A 7,034-nucleotide genomic window follows, 5' to 3' on the forward strand; every position below is an offset into this window, starting at 1 on the left:
TTAGTGAAACACAAACAGCACACAGTAAACACACAGTGAGGTGAAGCACACACTAATCACGGCGCAGTGAGCTGCCTGCTAACCAGTGGGCCACGGCTGCCCAAAAACAATTCTGCATAAAGAGTGTCTGCCTGTCCTAATAATGGCCAATTAATTAATTTAGGCACAGTTGGGCTCTAATGAAGTTGTAGAAGCATCTCAAGGACCATTGATGCACCAGAGCTCAATTGAAAGTGTCATAACAAAGGGTCTGAATACTTATGTAAATTATATATTTCAGACTTTTATTTTTTAGAAATTTACAAAACACTCCAAACACCTGATTTTTTGTGTTGAGTGTTGGAGCATTGTGTGTAGATTGATGAGAAAAAACGAATTTAATCCATTTCAAGATGAGTCTGAAATATAACAAAATTTGGAAAACTTGAAAGGGTCTGAATACTTTCCGGTTACACTGTATGATGGCCTATACAGGCTTATCTGAAAATGACTAATTGTAACTCTGTAGTTGCAGAAGTTGGTTTTCAATATGTGTAAAATTATTCAAATATGTCAGCATGATGTAAATGGAGGCTAACTAGATGTACCGCAGAGCGGTACAAAATATGACCGCGGCCCAGTCCAGCACATTTTTTCCACAAAAAGAAATCACGCTGAAAGGCCTATATGATTCTAACTGTCTCACTAAATTGCATTATCCACACTCAATTCTCACTGGTATCTGCTAGACAACAAAATACCAAAACATGATTAGTTCATAGATTTCACATGTAAAATTCATTTTATACAACCCCACCTCCATCTTGCCTGTTCATAATTCTGAGAAATTCTTGATTGTTTGTGTTATGTTTATGTTATGTGTGTGTGTGTGTGTGCCTGCGTATGTGCCTGTGCATGCAAGCGTACATATGTCTACTGTGTGAGTATGTGTCATACGTATGATTACTGTGAATGTATGTGTGTGTGTGTGTGTGTGTATCTGTTTGTGCACATGTGTGCACATGAAATGGGTTAACATGACCCCTGGAGGCAAACATCACGGAAAAAATGGTCATCCTAGGCCCTACAGTTCTCAAGATATTCACAGAGAACTGTGTCTGCCCTACCCTCCTTTCGGGGGTCCAGTCCAGCGGGGGGGCTACAGATCAAAAACAAAAAATTACGGTTCCATGCTATCCATGTGGGGGGGTACATGCCCACCAAGTTTTGTGTACCCGGTCTTTCAATGTCCCTGGAATCCTTGTTGGTGTCGTCACTAAATGTACACATAAATTATTTTATTGTAAGGCCCCCCGTGAACGAAAGTACACAAAACTTGGCATGCATTCGGAGGGTGTCATAATGATCCTACACTTTTAATTTCGTGCAGTTTTGACCTTGTCAGCCAGAGATATTGTGATGAAAACACCTAATTTTTTTTTTTTTTTTTTTTAACTAGGTGGCGCTATACATGAAATAAGTGGTAATGGGATGGGTTGACATGCCCCCTTAAGACCAACATACATAAAAAGGTGGACCTCCTAGGCCCTACGGTTCTCGAGATATTCACAGAAAACTGTCTCCGGCCACCTACAGGCCAGTTGGTGTATAGTAACATAAATTAATTTATTGTGTGGCCCCCCATGAACGGAATTCCACAAAACTTGGCGTGCATACAGAGGGTGTCATAATGATCCTACACTTCCAATTTCGTGCAGTTTTGACTATGTTAGGTCACAGATACCTTCAATTACAACACCTCATTTTTACTTTTTTGTTTAACTAGGTGGCTATACATGAAATGAGTGGTTATGGAATGGGTTGACATGGCCCCTTGAGATCAACATACAAAAAAAAATGGTCCTCCTAAACCCTCACGGTTTTTGAGATATTCACAAAAAAACTGTGTCTGCCCTACCCTCCTTTTCGGGGGTCCAGTCCAGCCGGGGGCTACAGATCAAAACGAAAAAATGATGGTTCCATGCTATCCATGTGGGGTTACATGCCCACCAAGTTTCGTGTACCCGGTCTTTCAGTGTCCCCCGAATCATTGACGGAAATTTGGGCATGCGGGAAAAAAAAAAAATCTGACTAAACCTATAGTCAACCTATAGCTTGAAGCTCTTGTGGCGGTCAAAATAATACAATGGATATAAATTCTGATGTAAATATGTATTTTTCCTTTTAGCCACTAGATGACGCCAATGTCTTTTTACAAGAAATAACTTAATTCATGGCTGCCAAGACAAGTTACTGAGGCAAGTAAGCAAGCACTCTTTTCAACACTAAAGATTGTACTGCCTGAAACTGCATCTTATGCAGTTCAGTTTTATATAACTAGATGTACGCAGAGCGGTACAAAATATGACCGCCGCCCAGTCCAGCACATTTTTTCCACAAAAAGAAATCACGCTGAAAGGCCTATATGATTCTAACTGTCTCACTAAATTGCATTATCCACACTCAATTCTCACTGGTATCTGCTAGACAACAAGTACCAAAACATGATTAGTTCATAGATTTCACATGTAAAATTCATTTTTATACAACCCCACCTCCATCTTGCCTGTTTATAATTCTGAGAAATTCTTGATTGTTTGGGTTATGTTTATGTTATGTGTGTGGGTGTGTGTGTGTGTGAATGTGTGTGTGTGTGTGTGTGTGTGTGTGTGTGTGTGTGTGTGTGTGTGCGTTGTGTGTGTGCCTGCGTATGTGCCTGTGCATGCAAGCGTACATATGTCTACTGTGTGAGTATGTCATACGTATGATTACTGTGAATGTATGTGTGTGTGTGTGTGTGTATCTGTTTGTGCACATGTGTGCACATGAAATGGGTTAACATGACCCCTGGAGGCAAACATACGGAAAAAAATGGTCATCCTAGGCCCTACAGCTCTCAACATATTCACAGAGAACTGTGTCTGCCCTACCCTCCTTTCGGGGTCCAGTCCCAGCGGGGGCTAAAGATCAAAGCGAAAAATGGCGGTTCCATGCTATGCATGTGGGGGAATTTTATGCCCACCAAGTTTTGTGTACCCGGTCTTTCAGTGTCCCGGGAATCCTTGTTGGTGTACGTCACTAAATGTACACATAAATTATTTTATTGTAAGGCCCCCCGTGAACGAAAGTACACAAAACTTGGCATGCATTCGGAGGGTGTCATAATGATCCTACACTTTTAATTTCGTGCAGTTTTGACCTTGTCAGCCAGAGATATTGTGATGAAAACACCTAATTTTTTGCTTTTTAATTTTTAACTAGGTGGCGCCATACATGAAATAAGTGGTAATGGGATGGGTTGACATGCCCCCTTAAGACCAACATACATAAAAAAGGTGGACCTCCTAGGCCCTACGGTTCTCGAGATATTCACAGAAAACTGTCTCCGGCCACCTACAGGCCAGTTGGTGTATAGTAACATAAATTAATTTATTGTGTGGCCCCCCATGAACGGAATTCCACAAAACTTGGCGTGCATACAGAGGGTGTTATAATGATCCTACACTTCCAATTTCGTGGCAGTTTTGACTATGTTAGGTCACAGATACCTTCAATTACAACACCTCATTTTTTACTTTTTTTGTGTTTAACTAGGTGGCGCTATACATGAAATGAGTGGTTATGGAATGGGTTGACATGGCCCCTTGAGATCAACATACAAAAAAAATGGTCCTCCTAAACCCTACGGTTTTCGAGATATTCACAAAAAACTGTGTCTGCCCTACCCTCCTTTCGGGGGTCCAGTCCAGCGGGGGGGCTACAGATCAAAACGAAAAATGATGGTTCCATGCTATCCATGTGGGGTTACATGCCCACCAAGTTTAGATACCCCGGTCTTTCAGTGTCCCCGGAATCATTGGACGGAAATTTGGGCATCGCGAAAAAAAAAAAAAAAATCTGACTAAACCTATAGTCAACCCATAGCTTCGCTGCGCGGCAGGTCAAAATAATACAATGGATATAAATTCTGATGTAAATATGTATTTTTTCCTTTTAGCCACTAGATGACGCCAATGTCTTTTTTACAAGAAATAACTTAATTCATGGCTGCCAAGACAAGTTACTGAGGCAAGTAAGCAAGCACTCTTTTCAACACTAAAAGATTGTACTGCCTGAAACTGCATCTTATGCAGTTCAGTTTTTACATATAACTAGATGTACCGCGAGAAGCGGTACAAAATATGACCGCCCGCCCAGTCCAGCACATTTTTTCCACAAAAAGAAATCACGCTGAAAGGCCTATATGATTCTAACTGTCTCACTAAATTGCATTATCCACACTCAATTCTCACTGGTATCTGCTAGACAACAAGTACCAAAACATGATTAGTTCATAGATTTCACATGTAAAATTCATTTTATACAACCCCACCTCCATCTTGCCTGTTTATAATTCTGAGAAATTCTTGATTGTTTGGGTTATGTTTATGTTATGTGTGTGTGTGTGTGTGTGTGTGTGAATGGCTGTGTGCATGTGTGTGTGTGTGTGTGTGGGGAGTGTGTGTGTGTGTGTGTGTGTTATGCGTTGCTTGTGTGTGTGCCTGCGTATGTGCCTGTGCATGCAAGCGTACATATGTCTACTGTGTGAGTATGTCATCATTATGATTACTGTGAATGTATGTGTGTGTGTGTGTGTGTATCTGTTTGTGCACATGTGTGCACATGAAATGGAGTTAACATGACCCCTGGAGGCAAACATACGAAAAAAATGGTCATCCTAGGCCCTACAGCTCTCAACATATTCACAGAGAACTGTGTCTGCCCTACCCTCCTTTGGGGGTCCAGTCCAGCCAGGGGCTAAAGATCAAAACGAAAATGACGGTTCCATGCTATGCATGTGGGGGTACATGCCCACCAAGTTTTGTGTACCCGGTCTTTCAGTGTCCCGGGAATCCTTGTTGGTGTGCGTCACTAAATGTACATAAATTATTTTATTGTAAGGCCCCCGTGAACGAAAAGTACACAAAACTTGGCATGCATTCGGAGGGTGTCATAATGATCCTACACTTTTAATTTCGTGCAGTTTTGACCTTGTCAGCCAGAGATATTGTGATGAAAACACCTAATTTTTTGCTTTTTAATTTTTTAACTAGGTGGCCATACATGAAATAAGTGGTAATGGGATGGGTTGACATGCCCCTTAAGACCAACATACATAAAAAGGTGGACCTCCTAGGCCCTACGGTTCTCGAGATATTCACAGAAAACTGTCTCCGGCCACCTACAGGCCAGTTGGTGTATAGTAACATAAATTAATTTATTGTGTGGCCCCATGAACGGAATTCCACAAAACTTGGCGTGCATACAGAGGGGTGTTATAATGATCCTACACTTCCAATTTAGGTGCAGTTTGACTATGTTAGGTCACAGATACCTTCAATTACAACACCTCATTTTTTTACTTTTTGTGTTTAACTAGGTGGCTATACATGAAATGAGTGGTTATGGAATGGGTTGACATGGCCCCTTGAGATCAACATACAAAAAAATGGTCCTCCTAAACCCTCACGGTTTTGCGAGATATTCACAAAAACTGTGTCTGCCCTACCCTCCTTTTCGGGTCCAGTCCAGCAGGGGGCTACAGATCAAAACGAAAATGATGGTTCCATGCTATCCATGTGGGGTTACATGCCCACCAAGTTTAAATTACCCGGTCTTTCAGTGTCCCGGAATCATTGGCGGAAATTTGGGCATCGCGAAAAAAAAAAATCTGACTAAACCTATAGTCAACCTATAGCTTCGCTGCGGGCGGTCAAAATAATACAATGGATATAAATTCTGATGTAAATATGTATTTTTCCTTTTAGCCACTAGATGACGCCAATGTCTTTTTACAAGAAATAGCAATTCATGGCTGCCAAGACAAGTTACTGAGAGCAAGTAAGCAAGCACTCTTTTCAACACTAAAGATTGTACTGCCTGAAACTGCATCTTATGCAGTTCAGTTTTTATATAACTAGATGTACACTGAGAAGCGGTACAAAATATGACCGCGCCCAGTCCAGCACATTTTTTTCCACAAAAGAAATCAGCTGAAAGGCCTATATGATTCTAACTGTCTCACTAAATTGCATTATCCACACTCAATTCTCACTGGTATCTGCTAGACAACAAGTACCAAAACATGATTAGTTCATAGATTTCACATGTAAAATTCATTTTATACAACCCCACCTCCATCTTGCCTGTTTATAATTCTGAGAAATTCTTGATTGTTTGGGTTATGTTTATGTTATGTGTGTGGGTGTGTGTGTGTGTGTGTGAATGGTACATGTCACTATATATTGTGCTTGTGTGTGTGTGTGTGTGTGTGTGTGTGTGTGTGTGTGTGTGTGTGTTAATGCGTGCTTGTGTGTGTGCCTGCCTGCGTATGTGCCTGTGCATGCAAGCGTACATATGTCTACTGTGTGGAGTATGTCATCACGTATGATTACTGTGAATGTATGTGTGTGTGTGTGTGTGTATCTGTTTGTGCACATGTGTGCACATGAAATGGAGTTAACATGCCCCTGGGAGGCAAACATCTGAAAAAAAATGGTCATCCCTAGGCCCTACAGCTCTCAACATATTCACAGAGAACTGTGTCTGCCCTACCCTCCTTTCGGGGTCCAGTCCAGCCGGGGGGCTAAAGATCAAAACGAAAAATGGCGGTTCCATGCTATGCATGTGGGGGTTTTATGCCCACCAAGTTTTGTACCCGGTCTTTCAATGTCCCGGGAATCCTTGTTGGTGTCGTCACTAAATGTACACATAAATTATTTTATTGTAAGGCCCCATTGGAGCGAAAGTACACAAAACTTGGCATGCATTCGGAGGTGTCATAATGATCCTACACTTTTAATTTCGTGCAGTTTGACCTTGTCAGCCAGAATATTGTGATGAAAACACCTAATTTTTGCTTTTTAATTTTTTTAACTAGGTGGCACCATACATGAAATAAGTGGTAATGGGATGGGTTGACATGCCCCTTAAGACCAACATACATAAAAAGTGGGACCTCCTAGGCCCTACGGTTCTCGAGATATTCACAGAAAACTGTCTCCGGCCACCTACAG

Source organism: Alosa alosa, chromosome 8 (genome assembly GCF_017589495.1).
Source record: "Alosa alosa isolate M-15738 ecotype Scorff River chromosome 8, AALO_Geno_1.1, whole genome shotgun sequence".
In the NCBI taxonomy this organism is placed as follows: domain Eukaryota; kingdom Metazoa; phylum Chordata; class Actinopteri; order Clupeiformes; family Clupeidae; genus Alosa; species Alosa alosa.